The 24,508-nt window shown below is 42.5% G+C and overlaps 1 protein-coding gene across 1 annotated transcript in view; it reads right to left on the minus strand.

Annotated features, from left to right (window-relative positions):
• Nucleotides 1-23,151, minus strand: part of LOC106747889 (torso-like protein) — a gene marked incomplete at its 3' end in the record, with an annotated part of 28,626 nt that extends 5,475 nt beyond the window's left edge. The window contains exon 1 of the mRNA XM_014625887.1: nucleotides 22,335-23,151. The remainder of the gene's footprint in view (nucleotides 1-22,334) is intronic.
• Nucleotides 23,152-24,508: the final 1,357 nt, after the last annotated feature.

Genomic DNA, 24,508 nt, shown 5'->3' on the forward strand with positions numbered 1-24,508 from the left:
CCCCCCCGTTTCTCGCCTCACTTCGCAGCACTTCGCCGGACCGCTCAATCGCGGTAAACTTTGACATTCCTCGCACGCTCGTGTCTTACTTGCACCGATGGCCTTTACCGGCCTGTAAGAATATTTCGGGCCGCACAATCGGCGTCGAGCTTTATAATTACGCGCCGCGAACCGAGTGCGATCTTTTTTCTATTCTCGCGCGAAAAGAAAACAAACTTGTTCCGCCGATGAGACATCCGGTGAGAACTTTTTTTTCAACTGAAACATCTCTTTTTGCGATACGTCGTTTTCATAGAAAAAAGGTCGCCAGTGAAAAAAGTCGTTTTGTCGTTGGCGACCAGGCGGGTAGCCCGGTACTCTTTAGCTTTCCCTCTCGAAATAGAACAGAGCGCGTTTCGGAACGGTAGACGCGCGCGTAATGTGCGGTCTAATAGCCCACGATTTATCACCGGCGGCTTAATAGGCCGCACGATTTTTTCACAAACCGCATTCTTTGTGACTAAACGTCTCTGGGTCAACGCGCACACACACACACAAACGAAGCGAAGCTGAGTCACAGCGAGGGCGAGTTATTTAGCGCGTGTACTTTCGTCCCGCTATCAGCTGGCAATGTGCGGCGAACGCGAGGCTCGTATCGTCAACTTTCCTCCGCGCCGTTTCCGCAAGGCGATAGGCGATTTCGCTTTCGTCGGTGGTGACGACCGCCGGAGCGAATCCACGCTGACGTCGGCGAAGCCACACCACCCCGACAAGAGACGTGCCGATCCACGGTAACTCACGCGGTAATATAGGAGGGCCGTTTCTATCCGAAGTTTATCTCCGAAGAAAGATCGCCCCATTTACCTAGATTCGAAGTTACCAGCCGCGAACGAAAGTGAAGCATACATATTCATGAGATTACGACAAAAGCGCCGGGGAACGCCGGTGTCTCCCGATTGTTCCGTACATTGCTTAAGGTTTGTCTGTCGATGGTTACACCAAAGACGCCGTTCTTTCAAAACCGGTGAGACTCAGCAATGGTATTATTAGAACGTAACGTCGGGCTACTAAATAAATAATTACATAAATAATTGTTATAATTCGTCACCTAATAACGGAGATGTTAAGGGGGATTATAATACCTACAAAAGTCATAATACCACCTTTTCTTAATAAATGTTTTAATTTAATAATAATATGATTTAATGTTTTTAAGCAATAAAATATAATAACATGTAAATAATAATAATAATAATCTGTTTCCTACAAATATTCACTGACATCTCCCTTTTTCCCGTTAAAAATTCTTGCAGAACTAGCTAGAAAAAACAAACGTGCGTATTAATGTTCTCGCACTATCAACTAGTGAACTTGAATGAAAGAGAAGTAACAGCAAACGAGATACCAGAGAAAAGTTTAGTTTCCAAATTAGTAAAACGGAAAAAAACAGGCTTCACTTTCGCCGTTGCTTTCAAACACACAAGACTTGCTTGTCAAGTCGATTAGGACTTCACGAACATTCTTTATCGACGCGACGTTAATGACGCGCTCAACGCGTCTTTGATTCTTACCCTCGGCTTTAGACAAACTTTACATAATGTATTAATCAATAGATTTCGTAAACGTAATTCCTCCTCTGAGGCACGGCGATTGTTCATTTCACGCCGATACATAAGATTCCGCGAAGTGACGGACGCTTTCGCAGTGACAGACGTTTACCGAGTGCAAAATAGAAAGTAACGTGAAACTTAACGTCAGTTCGGGATCGTAAACCGCCGCGTTCTTTTGCATCCGAATGCTGGTGCATCGCATGATAAATAACATTGTGCAATACGCATATGCGAGCGTTTATGAGATGCACTTGAAGGATAATGTCCTACACACGGATCTCTTAAGCAAACGATATTAAGTCGATAAATGTGATTTTCGAACTTATTAATTTATTTGACGATAAATGAAACATTTTCAAGTAAGACATTGCGATACACACAATATATAATATTGTCACACGGTAAAAATTAGTTTTAAATCAAGGTAGATATTCTCATATATAAACAAGAATGTTATAATATTCTTAGAAGATTTTTAGTCTTGATTTGAATGAATTTGTATTGATGGAATTTATTATTTGAATTCAATTCATTTTATTTTTAGTCTTGAATTGAATTCAAGTAATACTTGCATCAATACAAATTCAATCGAATCAAGACTAAAAATCTTCTAAGAAGATTATAACATTCTTGCTTATATATATGTAAGAATATCTATTCTTGATTTAAGACTAATTTTTTCTGTGTTTCACGAAAAGATTGCAACACTTTTTTTATAAGTTTCGGAACGTTTCCCGTGTCCAACAGGAGGACTTATTTTCTGATAATTTTGATGAGACACATTTCCTACTGGACATATGAGATTCATCGCGAGATTCGTCGGAGAAAAATATTGCAAACTTTTTGTGCATCGTACATCTGCGACGCGAAGGTGAAGGAAGAAAAAAAACGATTTAATTTGAACATCGCGCATCGTAATTGCGAAATCTCTAATGGGATGCGCGAGAAGCCGCGATTCGTCGATCGAAATGGAAAACTGGTGTTACCGGTATGCCTGCTGAATAATTTCCTGATTACGAGGATATCTACGCGTCGGATAGTATTTCCCTATGCTAAACATCCGCCCACTTATATGCGTTGCACTTTGCGTGTGTCTAGCGGAGTGTGTAGCGGCGTGTGTTCACGTCGTCGTCGTCGTCGTCGTTCAAGAGACGCCTGTTACAGTGGCGAGACAGACGCCACTTCTGTCATTGCGAGCGAGAAAGGTGGGCCGAATTGCGACTGAGAGGTTATATTACGTAAACTATGCGAGAGAAAGAGAGAGAGGAAGAGAAAAAGAAACAAGAGAGCCCCCGCGAGGACTTTCCTCGAGTACCTTTTCCTCGAGGGATCGACGGGACACGCAAGGCACAGCCTGGAGGCACGAGGATTCGATTGGGAAGTGGGAAGGTCCGCTTGTTTCAGCTTCTTGCGCGCATCGCCACTGTTTGCGGTGAGAATCGCCGGGAGACGTGAAGAAATCCTACGGCCGGAGGATAATAATTGAGCGTACAGCCGGGTGCGATTCGCTTGTCGCGAGCGCGGCTTGATATACGCAGCGGCGCGCAGAAGCCAATGGAGAAGAATTATTTAAGTAGCCTCGCGATCGTAACTTGAAAGGGGCACGTTGCGTTGTCCCATTAGACCGGCAGGAAACCACGGAGCGAGTCGAATGGTCACACAAGACACACCGCTTCGGATCTAATTGAGGTGGAGTCCAACTAAACGGACTAACTAACCCCGCCGGCGGCGAACGGCGACGGCGGAAAATTTCGATCGCAGTTAAACGTAGAAGTGTAGATCGTCGGACGCGATCGATCGCTCGAGAGACTTGGGATCAGAATTTAATTTTGCGCTCCCCGTTGTCATGGGAAAGCTACCGGCACCATGCAGGTGCGCCGGAGTGGATGTGTCTACGGCTCGTTAGCCGAACCAGTTCTCTATGCCGTTTTAAGACAGAAACAATATTTTCAAGTAAAATACCGAGGTAGAGAGAGAGAGAGAGAGAGATACATTCGTATTTCGCCGGTTGTGAAGCACGGACGGACGGAACGACGCAATCTTTGCTAAATAAATCAAGACCCTCCTCGCTTTACTCTCGTGCTTTCAATTTGCCGCAGCCGCAGTTATTCGGTTAATAGAAAGCGCAATAAGCGATATATAATTAAAACTGTCTGATTCCATGTGAATCGTGTACACTTCGGACACACTAGTTCGAACAATGGGAAAACGAATGAAAGAAATAATAAAAATAAAAATCTTCCTCTTTCAAGCCTCCTTCAAGATATTCTAAAAAATTCCTACGTATTGCGTGCATGTACATTGCAAGAAAAAGTATTTAAAAAATCAAGAATATTTATTGGGCGCTAATAACGTGTTTACTTATTCCAATATATATATTTTCTCTGAGAAGAAATTTTTCAAACAGAAAATATATATTGTATTAAACCTGTAGCTTTGAAAGCAATTGTTTATTCTTTGTTTTTAAATAAAAGATTTTAGATTTAAGTAAATATACGTTATTACTACTTTAATTTTTTAGATTCTTTTCTCTCAGTGTATTTGTATTACAAATAAAACGCAATCTAATTGTCCAAAATTCGAGTATATAAATTAAACGAGGACGTATGTTTAGCTTGTTGGACACTTTTAAAGGGATTGTCAGGCGTCGTTAATCCTTAGTGCAGATACATCGTTGATCGCAATTTAGAAGTTTCTTCTATTTACTAACGATCTACTTGGACACACGCGACACACGAGAAATTCACTGGTGGCAAGTTATTACAGTTTAGCTGTAACATTGAACGCACCACAATTCGCAAATTTTTCATGAAAATTTAACCGTATACACGTAGAAAATATTGTAGTAAAAATTACTACAAAATTTTGTTCTCTAGACCATACTGGAATTATTACTGATTATTATGATGTATGTTATAATCTTTAATGATATATCATATTTATATTATACACTAAAGATTACAACACATAATAATTAATTATTATGTAAAATTAATATAATTTTAGTCGCAATTCCGATCTAACGCAGCATTGCAAAATTTACTGATTGATAATTTTTACTACAATATTTTCTCCGCATAAATTCAATTTTTAATATAATTTTTCATACTCAATATATATATTTAGGAGACTGTTTACTTCAATTTATTTAGATTTATTTAGCCTCGAAGATATCTTTTCTAATTTTATTGCTTCGTGCGCGGCATGAAAGACCGACCGGCTGCGCGTTGCCATGACCTATCCTTCTCTGTTTTATTGCGCCATTTATAATTTTAAAATTCTACCTTTTTTCTTACGTCATAACTTGCGAATTCTACGTTCAATTTACCTTTGCATTCGATTAATTGATGTAATTCTTTCTTGTATCTGATAAATATATTCTAAGAAAAAATTTATATTATATTCATAACGTGTACATCATGTATGCGTGGAAAATGGAAGACCGCAATGCTTCATCATTATGTTGACTATACGCACGTGCACTCGAATTCTTCGGCTCGGTTGAGCTGTTTTCTTTTATCTACACAATGTTTCGATAAGCGGCCAAAACGGCAGCGTCGTAAGATATGTTAAACACTATCATTTACGCACGAACGTGACTAGATATCTGAGAATTTTACTTGACGTTAATAATCTGCTTCGTGTGCAAAGATCATCGCGATGATTAAGAGTAATCGTTCGTGATTTCACGTGTTCGTCGTCAATCGTTCATTTTTGCTCGATCAAACAATCTGATTTCACTGCCGGTCTTCGTATCGTTTTCAGCAATCTTGATTTTTACCGACCTCGAATCTGCTATCTCCGATCTCGATTACTCAAATATATAAAAATTTATCTAGCATATGTATAGACGTTATACACAGATAAGATTTCTTTGGATATAAGAAAATTCTTTAATTGAAACCAAATTTGTATTTTGGCATGGAGCAAACAAACAAATATTTAATTTAATAAACAGGATTGTTTGATCTCTCAAACAATATCTTTACGCCAAATAATATATTTCTTTTGTATTTTCATCCAAACATATTACAATAGTTGTCGCAAGCAATAAATTATTAGAAAGAAGTAATTCTATGTAAAAAAATATTTAAAAAACTTATCTGTTTTTCAGTACAGCAATATTTAATATACAATAAAGTAGATTTTTTTATTGAAAAAAATATGATTTCCTCTAAATAATATTGTTTTCTTCTGTCAAACAATGTAGTTTACTATAGTGAAGTAACAACATTTCTGCTCAAATAAATTGATATTTGATATTAAATTATATCGTTTGTATCAAACAAACCCAAGTGAAATAAACACACATACTAAATCCACAGAAACCTTTTTCCTTGTACGTGTTAAAAACCAATACGTGAGATGTAAGAAGGGCAAAACATATTTGTTAGAAAAATCCGGAAGGACAAGAAAAGGCGGGTGGCTTACCCTACCGGATCACACAAGTTTACTCCATTTCCGTTAATCGGCTTTCCCCTTCGTGCCGTGAAGGCCCCCTACTCATGACGTTAATTGTTATGGGTCACTGACTGAATGCTCGTTACAAGACACTAGAAGATAACACGGCTTTCCAACGTTGCCGTTCAAATCAAGCGTGCACTTGTCGCGATTGCTGAGAGATACGCTTGTCGTACTATTTTCTCCGTCTTATATAATTAATTCTCGTTTCTCGCGTGCAGCTCTATCTTCCTTCGGTGCAGCTCGGCGAATTTCGCTCTTTAACAAATTATCACGGTTTTATGTTACAGACGCTGCAGATCAGAATTGAACGAAAAAAAAAATGAAAAGAATGAAAGATTCTCGTGGCATTTTTCGCCAAGATAACCTTTGCGCGCAACCTTTGAAAAATGCAGTCGCGCGTGTGCAAACCGAAATTCGGTTTAACGACTGTTTACGTATGATAATGCACGGGTACACAGTCCACGCGCACTCGGCTGGCTGCGTTATCTGACAACGTAAATATAATATTTCTCCGGATTACGAGCTCTCTCTCGCCACGTTTGCTGTGCACGACTTGGTTGCAATCAGACGTGCGCGATCCCCTTGTCGGTTATCTCGCGCGATATCGATAAAATATTCCCCCGCTACCGTCGGCGACGCGAAAATATCGCGGGAAATAATTTCGCCGCTACGCAAAATCCGCCGATTTCGATTCTTGACGTTATCCGTGCGTTTCTGCGAGCGAAAAGCCCGCGTTTCCGATCATCGGGATTTTCCAGAAAAAGAATTATTACCAGGATGCAGGCGGACACAATAAATCCTTATCGGCGTTATTTCCATTACGCCGACACGGTCTCGCGCAAATTTACATTTCCAGGTACCTATATCCTGCGCAACCGCCGGGGCGTACGTAGCGCGGCGGTGATAAAAACAATAACGGCCCGTGTCGCGGTTAATTATACACGGATAATGCGCTAATGTAAGTCGGAAAGCTAGACAGCGAGTGTTTTGGACACACCGGCGGGATAGCGACTAGCCATTCGTGTAACGTGAATGCGTAATAAACTGGTTTATAGCGTGCGGCTGTGCGCGGGGTTGAACGCTGCCGGCGCGCTCTTAACGCGATGTTACGCGGGCCGGACAATATCTCGATCACCATCGAAAATAGCTCCCGAGCTCCCGATGCCGGCTGGTCTCTTTCATTTCTTCTTGTTTTTTTTTCATTTTCATCAAAAGACGCAGCGTATCGACGAGTGCGGTCGGGAATTGCTTCGCGCGAGCTACAGTATTTTCAGTACGTCGGGGGTCGATATGCCGTCGCCGCCGCCGTCGTCGTCGTGTCATCGATATCGTATTGCGCAACGTGATCGTTTGACTCGCGGATGCGGTCAATCACGCGGTCGACGACAGTCCGACTTTTGCAAGTGCGTTAGCCTCCCTCTCTTTCCTTCTTTTTTCCTTTTCGCGCAAAACCAATTCCGTGTGCGTCGCGATCGAGGTCGTTCACTCGACACTGACGCACGAATGTAAATTAATCTCGTTGTCGGGCGCACGGTCCGGCGTAAAGTGAAAGAGCGTTTTATTTTTAAAAATGTACAAAGAGATATACGAGACGCAAGGGCAAGACTCACCAATTTGCCCGACGAAGAAATCACTTTGCCGAGTTCTCGTACCTCTCTCTCTCTCTATCTCCTTCTCTCTCTCCCTTCTTTTCTCTCTCTCTCTCTCTCTCTCTCTCTGTCTGTCTCTCCGACGAAAATACGGCTTAAGAAAAATATGATTTCTGTTTTTAACACGCGATCGCGTGTATCGTTCCCCCGGCAATTCGTACCGTCGCAATCCATCACTGCGGACATTAGCGTGGATATCAAACACATTATAGTTGCATAAAGAAGAACAACGCGTCTCGCTTTGAATTCCGTGGACGTGTCGCTCGCGGAAAAATTTCATCGCCTCGAAATTATTCATGAGAAACGCAGAACGGAGAACGAACACACACACATATACATGCACGAGCTCACAGATCTTTTTTCACTTTTGCATTTCACATTCCAAGAAGATTCGCATGCACGAAACGTACATCGTGCGGCTAGAGGAGTCAGCCGGGGACGTTCCTTCATTCGACCTGCGTCTCCTTTGTCCGACGAGAAAGGGTTAAATCAGATTTCCTTTTTTTCGCGAAATCGCGCGATCGAGGCTCATTATTTCTCGCGACGGAGTAGTTATTACGGGCGGATGCGCGAAAAAGTCTTTCTTTTGTATCCGCGAGATCCCTCCTGACATTTGCATAGGCATGCTAAACGCGTTGTCGGCTCGCCACGTACAGGGACGGGACGTTAAGAGCATCGCGTTCCCGCGGATTCTCGTCTTCGCGTTCGTATTATACGCGGTAGAACTCTGCACTGGCGCGCTTGGCTCAGCAATAATCCCGTTTAATTGTATAATACGCTCGCTCGGCTAAAAAAGTGCACCGCTCCTCGAGTATAAAGCCTCCCTCTCCCCCAGAGTAGAGGACAACGAGCGCGTAATAATCGAGCAATTTCAACAAATCAGATCCTGTCGACAGATCGAACACGAATACACTCGCGGTTATTCGGCGCAAGCCGAAAGTATAAGCGAATTAAATGCAACGCGAATCACACGATATTTCAGTCGTAGTTCTGTAATCGTTGGATTAATTCGTATATTTAGACGGCATTTCTTACACAAATCGGCCACGTTACAGCTGCGCCGCTATACCATCAGCTCACACGTTGTTGCGCGTTGCGACAACGCCTGTCGCCTCATTTTCCGTCAATTCAGAGTATTATCCACCTCTCAATGCCCGCGCGCCTTTCCACGAGTTGATTTACATTTTCCCGCAATGAAATCCCTTGTACAACTTCCCTATGTTATCAAAAAATAAGATTCAACATTTTCATTTTAAACAGAATCCAAAATAGTTATGTAAACTAAATATGGCAAAGAAATTTTAACAGATTTGTATCTTTTATGTTTGCGCCTGCATACATTTTTTAATTCCTTTGCTTATTAATTTTTTTCTATTTGTCTTAAACATTTGTGATTTTCCTAACAAGATTGTATCTTACATTCAGTTAGTTCTGATTATAGCTTATAGATTATAAGTTATTATCAGGTCACATGTTATCGCGCTTTGCAATAATTCTTCATTCTCAGACAGATCAGAGTATTATCTAGCTTTTAACGCCTACGTGTCATTCCACGAGTCGATTAATATTTTCTCGCAATGAAATTCTTTATACAACTTTATACTTCCTTACACTATCAAGAGAAATAAAATTCGGCATTTTTATATTAAACAAGTTTCCAAATATTTACGCAAACTAAATATGGCAAGTAGATTTTAATAGAGTTACACTTCTTTTACCTTTGAACCTGCATAGATTTCAATTTTTTTATTCATCTATTTCTTAATTCTCTTCCATTTACTTTAAATATTTGCGATTTTTCTAATGATATTGTGCACTGAGAAAAAAATGTCTACGCATTTAATAAATTTTATTGCACCCAAACAAATTTCATCACTGGCATGCTCCGAAGAAACTAAACTGTTCCGATTAATAAGTATGATCGTTGGGATTTTCGACGAATATGTATCTTTATCTTAAATAACAAATTTGTTTGAGACAAAAGATAATTTTCTTATAAAGAAATTATTTGTTTCATTTTACATATTTATTGTAACCAAATAATATTTTATTTGGTTCAAAGATGCTATTTCAAATAGTAACGTTCTTTCTGCTAAATAATAGTTTTTTTGAATGAGACAATAAAATTTTTACTCAAATAATATTGCGTATATGTCGTTTCTATGAAGCAAGTTCTAGTCGAACAAATAGAAATACTAAATCTAAAGAAGCCTTTTCCTCTGTGTACTTTACATGCCGCTCGTTTCAATGCCCTATTAGGTAATATATCGTCTCGTGCGAGGCTGATTACACTCTATGGCTGATTGCAAATGCTCCTCCGAGAATTTTCTTCGTCTATTATTATCTCGGCCGAAGAGAATATCACGATCTTATACCGCGCGCGTCCAAGGAATATACCTCGCGTAGAGTTTCCCCGTGACATTTACGCCAGAAGCGGCGAGTGCATCTTCGCGTTGCAATGCTTTACTGCAACCGGCGGAATGCGTCTTCGCGAGCGACGCGGCGGTTCTGATTGCGACATGAAATCCGAAGAAATTGACGCGGGAACCCGGCGACGTAGAAAGCCGCTCGCTCGGATCGATCGAATCATCACGTTCCTATCGAGAAACGCAATATGAGACCATTTCGTAAATGATATGCCTTTCATTCGTCGAAGTACCCAATTAGAAGTCAGTTATAAATAGTCCGTCGAAGTCGAGCGATCAAAATTAATTACTTAATTATTTAATTCATTACAAATTTATCCAGAATATCTGGGCATATCCGACAGCATGCCCGAAAAAAAAATATCTCGATGTCTCCGGTCTCTTCATAGCCTCTTTGCGCTTAATTACAACTTCGTTATGCTCCTGGGTCCATTGTACTGCCAGCGTCGCAATTATTACACAGGCCGTTTCTTCAATATCACGACTGCGACGAAGCTCGACGACGGAAATGTCTCTCAAGCATTAACCTCGAGAAACAACTTCGCGACGACGCGGTCTCGATTCGCCCAACCGCACTCGCTGACGGCGCAGAGCGTTCGGGCATGAATCGGCAAGTGTCCCCCGATGAGGCAAGTCTGAGGATTTCGCTTAGATCGAAATTCTGCAGCCGTTGCTCCCGAACGAAAGAACGGTCCGATACGCCGTTTGCGACACATGACATTAATGAAGATCGAGTAATAACGGAGCGAGTTGTAACAAAGAGACACTTGCGCAATTCGTTTCCCGAGAAGATCCAATTTCGCATGACTCGATACAGTTCTTCTTCTGGAAAATCCGAATTGTTTCGGTTTCGTGATTGGTCGATTTTTTTCACATAAAACATTATTAATATTTTGTCATTAGTTTCTAATTACAGAACATACACCGTGATTTTTCTGTAGAATATGGATTGTAATGTATCAATTACATTTCTTTACTTTTATAATTTCCATAATTCAATTATTTCTCCCCCTCCCTCCTTGCCGAAATGTAGGGGTCGGTGAGCGCTCTTCTGCCCTCTTTCTCTGGACTACGCCCATGATGTTGTACAAAATATATATTGATTTCCTATCAGTATCACTTTACGCTCCCAATGCAAAAGCATATTCTTGATAGTATATCTTGTCATCGTGACAAGTTGATAGAAACTGATAGTTGGAACCGGAAGATAGTAAGGCAACAGATCATGATATCATATTACGGGCATATCAAGTACATTGCATACAAATAATCGGGAATTCGTTCAACGATATTCTAATTAGGTCAAGCACTCGTATTTAAATCTTTTAAAGCTAAACTTTTCGATTTTCTCGAAAGCGAAGTCTCGTATGAGAAACTCTTATTCCACATTCTCGATTTATTTTTTCAAGAGGAATCAGGCTTCCCGCCCGGGAATAAAGATCGTATGTGAAATTTGCCCATATATGATTATATATCATCGTATACGTCCACAAACGAAAAAAATACTATTGTTTACAAATTATATGCAAATACAATCGAAGTAAATGTTTTTGACTACTTGTGCTTCTGACAGCGCATGATATCGACATTTAATTAAATAACATAACATCATTTTTTTTGTACAGACATGTGTGATCATATATGTAACTACATATATGGACAAAATTCATATATAATTTTATATGATTATATATAATCATTTACAATCATTTTTTCCCGGGTGGTTAACACGATTACTGTGCCACCCAGTATTGTACGATCGCGATGTGATTCGCAGACAATGCGTTGCGATCGAACGAGAGAGAGAGAGACAGTCCCCGATTTATACCTGACTTTTGTCCCCGTAACCGGCCGCGTACAATGACGCGGCGTATCGACAGGAGAACACGATGACGTCGGTGGACCGTTTTAAAGTGAATGGACCGGACCTCGGCTGCAGAAACTTCACCGAAAACATTTTCAGACCCGTCTTCATTGTGCCCGCGTCGTATCGGCATCGTGTTCGCTCTTACCGTTAAATATGACCGCTACGAGCATGACTTTATCGTTTCATTAATATTTCATTATCTCGACTTTGGCCTGTCGCGGCCGCGTGGAAAGCACAATGCGTTCTCGCGCGCGCGCAGCTCGAGCGTCGCGTCGGTTTCAGCGTTATCCCTCGTTGCCCTCGAGTGATTAATGAAAAAGATCTGCAATCTGTGATCTGATTTGCGATTTCCTGGTAGACACCTGGTGGCGCGTTCGCCCCGGTCGAGGCGCTCCGCGCCGATCCACTTTGCGCTTTCCACGTGGCGGCGGTTCGCGTCGCAGCGTTGCGCTAACACCTATTTATGCGCGGCGAACGAAGTGACGCGCGACTACGTGTTCGCGACGTGCAAACGGACGATAACGCGGCTTCTCGTGCTTACTCTCGTGATAATTCGAAATTCTAATTACTTTCTAATTAAATCGTCAATCACTTTCTCCACTTATCGCACCCGAGATATTCTCATCGGAAGTATAATCGAGCGTGTGAGCCCTCCGACAGCTCCGGCCAGCTGAAACTTCCGTATAGATACGTCACCAACGAAACGAACGTCTCTATTCGCCGGGACTTTTTCATGATTTTCACGCACAAACCGCGCGTATCGCGCTCGCGTACGCCTCGGCGGCTCCCGGTCGCCTATCTGTGGGAGCGATCGCGTTCGGAAGGGAGTAATTAAAATAATGATAAAGCCGGGACAGACGGAGCCTTGTTACGTTCGCGCGCGCGCGCCTAAGGTCAGTCAGTAAGTATAATCTACGAAATGATCTGCTTCAATAACTCGAAAGTACAGGCCGGCAGGTATTCTGATTGGCGGTGGCCTGTGATACTATTATAAGCCTTGTTCCTGGTTGAAAATGTGGGTAACTGGCATAAGGACGGTCACCCGCGCGCGCGCATTCACGCTCACGTGTGTTATGATTACAACGAGGCCTCTGATCTCCTTTTATTCCGGCTGCCGTTGGCGGCCGGGTGTATCCGCGTGTTGCGTCGCCGGCGACGGTGGTGGTATTATCGTGTGCGCGTGCTGCACGATCGCGCTCTCGCGAGTGTGAAAGTGCGTGCATGATACGGGTGATAAATGCGGTGAAAAGCAACGGGCGACTCCAAATGGCCGGTTCGAGAGCGCGGCGGCTTCGCGCCCGCGGAGCTGCGATTCTCTCACTTAGCACCTGCGAACATCGGCGAGATGATCGATCTGAAGGCTATGACTAATAAGCCGGTCTTAATGAGCCCGCGAATAGCAACTCTCGCCGAAGCCTGACTCAGTCTCAGTCCCGTCAGTCCTGCACTTAGTTGCGGCTGAAGGACTCGTCGTGATCCGCGCACGAGCGAGCGAGCTTCGAGGGAATTAACGTCGTCGATAAGAACGGTATTCAGAAGAGTGATTAAGTATTAATTCGCGTTTTCTGCTTTATGTTAGCGGGCGAGGAGCGCGAAAATAAGGATAAGCTGCGATCGATGCGGCCAGCGTCCTAATTCGTGGCGGCGCGAATCCGACGGATAATTGCAACGCTGCGGTACTCTTAATGCCGTATGAGGCCTGTTATTAATGGCGATTAGAACGCGTATAATTGAACGATCGTATGCACGGGTAAACGCTATCGACGAAATCCCGCCAGCGCGAATAATAAGATACATCCTGGTGCATTAAGTGCGCGCGTGTGCGCGGAGTAGGGGTAATTTCCGTAATGACGTATAATCGTAACGAGCGACGTAAGAAATCCTACTTAAAAGAAGCAAGTGAAGGAAGCCGAGCACGTATACATAATATCTCTCGACATTATCCACGTCTCTCCCACTATTGAGGCTCAGACGAGATTGTATTTTTTTCTCATAACATTCAGCGGACTATGACGACGTGAGGTTATTAGTAAATAACCTAGTAGTATAGAAATGATATAACGATAGGTCTTTAAAAGGAGCTAAGCATGGTTGGTTTAGTGCCATCAGATATTAATATTATCTCTATTAATAAATTATTTCAACAAATTTATTAGTGAAATGTATACTGTGAAAAATCCCATTAAAGTCATTACCGGCCTCAATTATGCATAGATAAAAACTAGCTTTATATCGAACATATATGTTCTCATTCATAAGCAAGAATATTATAATGTTCTTAGAATTTAATTGAATTTGTATTAATGCAAGTATTGCTCGCACTCAGTTCAAGACTAAAGATTTTCTAAGAATATTACAATATTCTTGCTCATATATTAAAATATTTATCATCGACTTAAGATTATTTTTTTCTACTTGTCTTCTTTCGGTTTTAACTGACAAAACGATAGTAGTAGCATGCATGTAAACTGTTATTATTATTGACATTATAATAACACTAGAAAAATGTTTCTTTTGATTATAATTCTATTTCTATTTATGTGAATATATATAGAAAAAAGTGCTAGATTAGTAAATAATTACTTTAATACTCCTTAGCAAATTTTTACTTAAATCACGTAAATCTTACTTGGATCAAGTAATCAAAATATTTCACTTGAATAATTTACTTGTAAAATATTTTTATTGGATCAAATAAATATTACTTGATCCAATTCAAAATTTGGTAAGGAGTATTGGAATAATTGTTTACTTGAATCTAGCACTTTTTTTCTGTGTAATTACAAATATCAGAAATTTTGTTCTCAGTCGCATGGAACAAGAGCGCATGTACACAAAATATCGAATATTAATCAGCGTTACTGGAAACAGACATAAATTTTACAAGTCAATGAATAAACCGGTGCAACATTTTATTTATTACATCGTCGCCCACGACAAAATTATTAAACTTATATTGCGATATTGCGATATCTTATATTCAATTTCTTTTGCGCTTGCATCGTTAAAGCACACCGATATAAAATTATAGTTATTTTTGACGCCAAACATATTTTATAGTAGTAGCAACATGCAAATAAAGTTATTATCGTTGATACTATAGTAACGTTTGTTTAAAAAATGCTTCCCTTCATTATTTTTATTTTAGAGATAAAAAAGGGCATGTTTGACGTCGAAAATAACTATAATTTTCTTCAAAATTATCAATCACGTGTCAAGGATTAAACAAAGCGAGGCGAGCCTGTGATCTCTATAATTTAGTAAGAAGTGATATAATTTTTCGAAATGACATGCACGTCAACGTGTAAAGGTTCTCATCAAGGACGCGGTGGCGACTCGTTCGTTAATTAACTATAATTAGGTAAGCATCGATACCATGACCTAAATATCAGCACAACTTTTATGTAACGCAAGGAAAGTCAGATCTTTGCGCTTTTTATGTCGCAAACTATCAAAAACGCGCGTTCGAATAGCCAAGAATATTCGAATATTAATAGTCGAGTTTCATGAAAAATATCGGTGCGCGCGACATAATGCGCGTACAGTATATCGTTGGACGTTCTTTAACGAGCTCTGTTGAATTCACACGTGGAAAACACACGTGGAAGAATAATAGCGTGACGTAGCGTGAGAGCCAAAGATTAAAGCTGAATATTTTATTCCTTATCGCTAATTTATACGAATGCATTAATGATAATCCGCGAACGCGCATTCATACGCGATCCCTCGTTCACGTGCTGTTACGTGCGCAAGTTTCAATGTATACGGATACTTGCACGCATGATATAACATTTTGGAAATAACTAGGGCTAGAAGAATACGTGGTCAAGTTTATCAGGACCTTTGTGAGAGTCAAAATATTGATTTTTTTACATTTCTAATAAAGTAACTTCTTAAGAGTTTTCTGCCAAAAGCTGGGAGTTAGAATGTTATTTTTAATAACATAAAATATTTTTAATGATATAAAATAATAGCATAAATATATAACGTATAGATGGAAGTAAAGTCAAAAGTGAATTTCGCGAATTTTGTGAAGCCTTCCTCTCGTTCAAGACACAATTAAACTCATGTATGAAGATCTATCGCCAAATGCGAACGAAAGCCCATCAATTAGTTTGGAGAGTCACTCCTAAATACGATTTTTCCGGATTGGAAATGTCGCAAATTGCCGTATATTTAAGTGCAGCAATGTTTAATAATGGATACGCGCGATGTTAAGACGTATTGAATAAATTGGATATATTGATTGAGATGAATGAGCCGTCGTTCACGTGTGTCGAATCGAACAGAATTTGCTGCGACGCGAGCTACCGAAAGAAGAATTGTGTCATCACATATGATAAAGAGAGAGGATAATATATCCAAGGATCAGGAATCTCTTCTAGAAACTACATAATATATTATCTAGACAAGTTTATTTCACAGAAATAAATAAACATTCATTTAAATACGGCGAAATAAAATTGTATTCCTAGCAAACGAACCAATTAATAAGGAAACATAAATATATTTCAGAAGAATATATCTTTCATCATCACGGTAAAATGTTTTTCTAACCAATAAATATCGAAGAAAATGTCAGGCGGAACATTTACTTCGCAAAATTTCAATTTCTTTTTCTCAGTGTAAGAGAGGACAATAGAGACAATGATGCTTTCCTTGTCTAATTGTTTAGTTGGCGGGGAAAAGGAAAGAGAAGAAGCGACGCATGATTACAAGTGTTATGAATTAATAACTACGAATGCACGTACTGATGTATTATTTATATGCCTTCTCACGCAATCAAATACACATTATTTCTCTCTTCCCCTCACTATGTCCACTCTCACTTTTCTGACTCCCCTACATGACAGAGAAAGCACCAACGTTAATATATCTCTGTTCTTCGATCTTGGCTTCAGCTTTCCAATGGCAATGCTCAATTTATCCTATATGTCTGTACGCGTAACAGTGCGCAATTTCGCCTGGTGGAAGGCGCATCCCGGTGAAGCTGCATCCCGTGCGATCACGCGAAACGTCAGCCGACGATGATGGATCACCGGCGGAATGAAGCTTTCGTGCGCTGATACTGTTCTGAACTTGCCGTTGAGTTCGTTGCTCTGCGATACCGGCGACAACGGTATTTGCTTACTTTCCAAAATTGTTTACCTTTTAAGAGGAATGTGTTTCGAGAGGTGGACGCACTTGTGCCATCGTCGAATTTATGTAACGTGAGACGGCAGCGGCGGCGCGAACCACGTGGCGAATCAGCTGTTACAACGCGCGGAGCTCGCGCTCCTCGACATTCACCGCACGCGGGCAAACGAACCCGCTCGCTTCGATACGGCGATCGAAAGTAGCTCAGTGATTTCTGGAGCGAATCAGGTGCAACAAATGCATCTTTTTCAATACGTGCTTTTTTCTCCTTGCGCCGCCGCATAAATTACTGATTGCGACGGTCGGAAATGTCGGCACGCGGTGTCCGATTCTCACGTTACCCCGACAGGAACGCAATCTTTACGTCGAACCGCAATGACTACGCAGTGACCTGTAATGACTATAGTAAAGTCAATTTGTCATGCAGATCGTGCGAACGCGCAGAGCCGTATTTAACGTTAAATACGCGGTTGGGAATACCAGCGCCGGTCGAAATGTCATATCGCGATAATTTGCACAATAAAATGTTAGATACTTCGAAGGAGGCGCGGCTAAATCGCGAGCGGCTAATCGCACGAGCGACGATAACCCGCATAAAGAAAGAGTTTGTTAACATGTTCCTCATTTTCCTCCGCTCGATTACCTAATTTTAGTATCAAATTAAACTCTACAATCGCCACAATCTGATTATAAATATATATGTCTTAAGCTGCGGTCATTTATTGTTCCAAAAAAAAAAAATAGGCTCCAAAAGTTTCAATCCCGACGGATGAAATAATCTGTCAGGTTCCAACATTTTTGAAGCTCATTTTCTCTGAAACGACCTTAAGATATTAATTAATTAATTTTAAGATATTAATTAAATAAATGACCTTAAGGCATATATATTTGTAACCAATTTGGTGGGTATTTCAGTCCGATACCAAAATTAGGTACAAAATCGAGTGGGAAAAAAATGGGGAATATTGCTTACAATATTTTCTCAGATTTTCCCATGCTCAGTATAGATTCCGGTCAGAATACCAAAAGATGTTCTAAAATAGGTTATCTCACTACTCATACCAATTAGAAATTCCATTCTCATGCCAAATATGGAGTGAAGTCTCTATTCCGCGATGCTGATCGGTTATGCGCTGCGGCGTGCGACTGTCGTCGTCAGAATCGAATGACGGTTTGATCGAATATCAGACTGAGGGCTAAATAAACGAGGTTACATTTTTCATGTTATTATGCATAATAACGCACGCATAGCATTCGTGTGTGTGCTTGTAAATACTTAAAAGTTCAGATTCTCAGCTCACTTTTACTGAGAAAAATGTTTCTAAAAGCGGTTTAGAAACGACCCGATTGGGGCCTGAGAAGCCAATTTAAGACACCTTTATCAATAAAAGAGAATCAAAATATGGGTTAATGTCCCAGCCAACATAAGGTCTAAAATCGAAACATAAGACGTCTTTAAGCCGTCTTAAAGATGTTCTAAGTAAAATATCTCTCATGACCTCTTATATCCCGATTTCAGACATCATATTGTCCGGGGTGTTTCGTACAGTTTGTTCAATCGTAACACAAAATGGGAAGCGGGGCAAATCTTTTGGAAAAAATATCAGGAATGACCAAGTAGAATCCGTTTCCCACTTAGAATCGTACATTGAAAGATCACATCTCCCACCAGAGAGAATCTGCGACAGATTTCTCAACTGGGATCTACAATTATCCCGAGAGACCGGCCGGGAAATCCCAATTAGAACCCGATGAATTTTCTGCGCGGAAAATTCCTGTGCCGAAGTGCCCTCGCGCAAGATCGTAATCGCGAATTGGAGCTGCCGGGCTTTCACACGTGTTCGGCATATGCGCCCGCCGAAAGGGGATATCTCCCTTCGGTCGTATAATTGATCGCAATAAAAATCCACGGCGCGAAGCTTTTTGAGGCGCGAGTTTATAAATAAATCGGTCGGTAATCCCGTGTCTGCCTGGTCGTTTTCTCAGCCCGACGCGTTGCGCCGCACTTGGTAGAGCTCGGGTCGCGAGCGCCGACGGTCGCACTGCTTTCACTTGTTGAAGGTTGCATATGTAATTAGACAGGGGGAGGGGGAGGGGGGGCGCTTATCTCCGCGATTCTCTGTTTGCTTCTTAATTTCCGTCCGACTCATCGTTTCTCATCGAGCACACACCTTGCCGCGACACTTCGCCGCGACACCGCGCCGCGAGTTTGCTTTCCCGGCCGCCGAGCGCAATCGATACGCGTGTACGTTCATGTGTACTTGATGCCCGAGGTTGCTCGGGCAAAAAGCGACCCGCGCGGGCACTCGCGCGGCGACAGTCGCGAAGGTTAATGTTTTCACGGCGCGGATATCGCGCATTAGAATTCTTTTGAGTTCGCGAGTCGCCGAGTCACGGCGAGGAACAGCTAATACAAACTTCTTCGGCTCCCTAAGTACAACGAGTCCAAGGCTGCTGCTATGCCGCAATCCAACTTTCTGCCGAGTCCGTCCTCCTCAGTCCACTCGCGGATTGCTGAATATTTTGTGCTTCACTTCTTCCACGGCGCGACTCTTGTCCCCGCCGCGAAAGCACAAGCGGGATCTCTCGCACGTTGTTGTTTCGTCATCTGCAGCGCGACTGCACGGGGGAAAAAAATGCCGTTGAATCTATAATATTTCCAACAGCAACGTGATCTGAGCTGATCTTCTCGATTCGGCGGCAAATGTCATTAAAACTACTTGTTGTGTGTTGTTGTTCTAACAATTATGGTTTGCGAGAAGGTTCGCCCCAATTACACGCGCTGTCGGATATTCTTTCGATTCAACGGCTTTTCCTCCGAGAGGAGCCGCGAAAACATACATCAAATATTAGGGGTATCCAGATAAATAATGTCGCTTTTTGATATTTATACAAAATCTTATTTTATTTGACATTTAGTCCTTTCAAAATTTCGCAACGAATGCACTGAATGTCAATAAATTTAATTAATATATAGGTTATGTGATAATAAATCACCTCCACGGACAAGGTGGCGATGTTTATTCGATCTGAAAAAAATGACATTATTTATGGGTACCTCTAATAAATACAGGAAAGAATGCTTGCGCGCAATTGTCGAGCGCAATCACAGCGGAGATGGTAGTTGCAAATAACGATAACAATTGAATCATGAAATATCGTTCAGGGTATCCTTTTCGAGAGAGATCTTTAGAGCTTACAATTTGCACTTCGCGTTAATCGCACGCGTCGATGTAGTATTATATCTAGCCGAACACGATATCCGTATTGCTTAGACAAACAATAATTAAATCTCATACGCGAGGAAACCTCTTTTTCTTTTCGTTTCCCCGACCTGAATTCATTCTCAACGCTTGCTGCGCGGTAGCGCGCAAACAGATGGATAAACTCCATTTAAAATTGTAATTTATCACATTGTAAGGCTCCCTCACACACACTCGCACTGCAACGTATCGCTTGTCTTATCTCGCGTATCGTTGTCAGAATCCCGGTTAATTGCGAAACGGAGCAGCCCAACGCGGCTGGATGCGGTCCATCAAATACAATAACGTTAATTTCACGATGCGTGTATCGCGTAATTATACGTATATCATCTTCCCTCGTTCTTTTTTACAGCTGTAAAGAAACACGTGCGGGTGAAGGTACGGATATATCGTGTGTATCTGAAATGTTTGTGGTCGCAGCGACGAGACTTCCCGCATATTTCGTGTCGCGAGCACGCATATTACGCCATAAATATATCATAGTTTCTATTGGATTTTAGCGATTTGCGGCTGCACAATTATATGAATATACACAAGCTGCTCACCGACCGATGAAACAAACGGAGCGCATTGAATCGCGATTAGCGCAAATAATCCGGATAGAGTTTCGATCGATTTTACGGAATGCGATGCCGCGAACGGCCCCGCCGCGATGTTAAATAACGCGTTGAGTAAGTAGATATGCAATATTGGCGCAAAGCGCGTTTCACACACACACACACGTCTACTCATTATCGATGAGAAGTTCTCTTCCTGAAAGGAGGCCCAGTTTAATCCACCGGTACCGGTTCGTGCGGCAAAACCGATCCTGCGTCGCAATCGTCGATCAAGCGTCGCTTCGATCGCGGTTTTTTTTTTCGAACGAGTCGAGCGATCCGAGAGAAGTTTCGCGCTGTCGAAGCGAAATGTCGTGAAGAACCTTCGTCCCAAATACTGTGTCTCTTTCATGTTCGCTGTGCGCACAGGTGCGCCGCCATAAAACACCCCCCTTACCGATTCCCCTTACCGATTATGCAACTGTGATTACATGCCTCGAAGAGTCGTAACCAAAGATACCTTAACAGTTTAATTTGTCGTTTCTCCGACTCTCGAGTAACAAGGTGGGTTGAGTCCGACCGGTGGCAGGATTTTGTATAATTCCCCATCAATTTTATCGACCAGGCGCTCTCTATTCACACGATAAGTTAGAAGACGATTAAAGGCAAACGAAATATATCGCAAAATATGCGAAACGTCGAAAGTCACAGCGAAATCACAATTACGCTTCGCCAGCGCGTGTGCAGAAGCATCGGAACAATTGAAAACAGCTCCGGTCGAACTCTGACCCAACCTTGTTTAATTCGTTGTCCTACCTTGTGCGTATTTCGACTGAATTACGATAGCTTTTATCGCAGGGGTTTGCTTGGACTGGCAGCCTGTCGCGAAGGGTTAGAACGGTGAGGCCGAAGGCGCCTCGGATTTCAACATTGTCGAGCCGCCGGGACGGTAAACGGAAGAGGAAAGCCAATTCGAGGCAGGGAACGCGAGGCAAGAAATACTTCGGAACTTTCGTTTAGACTAGACCATTCGTCTCTTTCACATGGATGACTATTAATCGGTATTATTAATCGGTGTCGCAAGATAATGTATTAGTCAACCCCACATGAAGAAAATTCAATATCGTGTTGCAACCGCGCATTTTTATGCGATTGTCGCGCTTTCTCATTTTTCTTGCGAAAGAGCCTAGCACCGCGCTTGCGCGCGCGCGCGTCATTGCAATTAATTTTATCAGCGACATTAACGATGAGACCGGGAGGAAAATGAATCCGACAACAACGGAGTAGAAGCGGGCGATTTTATAGAATTTTGCAAGCGCATTCTTGATCCGCGCGTCTAACTCGCCGCCTGAGAGAGTCGATTGTGTTAAAACGGCTGTTGCGAATAACGGATTACTCACTCACCCTTATGCACTCTGAGCTCGCCCCATCTTCGTCGTCACTTCAGCTCGTTTATCCGGAAGTTCGCAGCAATCGAGCGCGTCATGCGATATAATTCGGCGTATCAGCGGTCATCGTAACTGCCTGTCGAGGAGTGTCCGAGTGTCTTCCCTTTGAAACTTCTCTTCGACGTACGCGGACATCAGGCGCCGACACGGGGGTGTCATCGAGCCTGGAAATCGGCCGATTTGCGCTCGCGCCCCCCCTCTCTGACGATCGTCCGGTATAATCGGTTCTAGATCATCAGCTGTATCAGACTCGCGCACACAGACGTACCAGCACGTATCACGATCGTGGCACCGATCGATCTATGCCGGCGCGCGATCTCAACGGCGATCTTTCGCGGCCGCATCCATCTCCCGGCCCGTCGGCTGTCGATCGACCGATCGATAACGAGCCGGACATCGAATTTCCGTTCACCCTTGTCCCCGTCAGCTCCCCGCACGCTCCGCTCTCGTCTTCTCCCTCCCTCGCGGAGATGGAACTCCCGAGGTCCGCTCGGGGATGCGCCCGGTGTATTCGCGTTAGATCGCGTGGGTCTACGGATCGATCGACCGACCGACCTGCCGACCGATCGATCGATCAGAGGATAACGATAGCGCGTCCTCGGCCAGGCGCTGACACGTGCGCGCGCTCCTCGTCGGAATGGAAAGCGGAGGAGACACTTCGGCGAGCCGGTGCGCGATCGATCTCGAGCGCGATCGACGAAGCGGCGTTCTGCAACGAGGGACCTTTCTCGCGCCGGGGCCCCGATCTGGTCGTGGGCACCGAGCGTCTGCGACTGCGGCTGAAATCTCGAATCTACTCGGGCGAGCGAGTGAGCGAGCGAGTGATCGCGCGACCGCGAGAGAGCGCACGACGGCTCACATGTGCACGTTCTACGTGCGTATGTCGAGTGTGCGGCACTATATGCGTGAAGTCACACGCGAGCGCACGGGTGGGGCGCGTTTTACTCCGGCGGTGGTCTGGTGCGCGGGTCTGATAAGGACCCCGCGGGTACCGCAATGTCGACCGGTCAATCTGCCGGGAGATTTCGATCGTGACCGCGAAGTTGCAGCTTCGAACCCGTATCGAACTGGGTATCGAAGATTGGGGGATTACAGCTCAACTGATTGGGACGAGGCGAGTCGGGATTGAAATTAATTGGTTCGTCAAATTCGAATCTCTAACCCTCGCAATCCTCAATCTTCGATACCTGGCCGGATACGAGCCTCGGACGTTTCACTAAAAGGAAAAAACGGTCTTGCAGTCCATAGCGAGGGTTATCTAAATATTGTAAATTAGCTGAGATGGATAAATGACTGGCGAATACTTCAATGTCATCTATGTGTTGTGTCTAATCAATGTGGGTGAGAGAGACAGAATTTTTGTCTGAACTGTTCGTTCAAATTCTTATTTGAACTAATTGTCACACTTCTGGGTCAAAATTAGTAACGGAATTTTCCGGCACTTATTGCTAGAATGCTAACGCTGCAAATTATGCACACCACCAGATAGTTTTCCAGCAGATACAGAAAATAACGATACATTTAACTGTGACGTTTAGAATTCCAGCTGGACCAGCAAAACATTTACCCCTGAATGTTGTCGAGTAGAGTCGCAGCGTGGATGATCAGAGAGGCGAGAGTCTCATTCTTCCGAACGGAGAGATGCCATTTTTTCTAAATTCGTTTTGCCCGAATACATTCCGTTATTGTATCAGACATACAAACGGCATTTTTCTTATCGCGGTCATATTTCGCAATTTGGGTTATTTCAATACGAGGCGCCGTTACATGGAGAAAACAATTTTGCTGTGACAGCAAATTGTTAATATAGCGACAGCAAAACGATTTGTTTACACAGCAGAAAGATTTATTAAGAATATTAATTTTTGGTTATGCCAACTGTATTTGATCGCTGTCGGAACAATGTTTTGCCGCAACAGCAAATTTTTCTATATAACAAATTTTCGTTGTGGACTATATTAACAAACAATTTGCCCTTCCAGCTAAACTTTTTCTCCATGCACATAAAAGTGTTCATCCTCAATGACCGAGCGTCGACTCACCTATTGGTTCATCTTTGTGTAATACGTAGAAACAAAATTTCTAGTTACATTAACCAGAAAATGAACAACCAAATGTGTTTTGGTTGAA

The sequence above is a fragment of the Dinoponera quadriceps genome, unplaced genomic scaffold (genome assembly GCF_001313825.1).
Source record: "Dinoponera quadriceps isolate SergipeBrazil2010 unplaced genomic scaffold, ASM131382v1 scaffold2551, whole genome shotgun sequence".
NCBI lineage: Eukaryota > Metazoa > Arthropoda > Insecta > Hymenoptera > Formicidae > Dinoponera > Dinoponera quadriceps.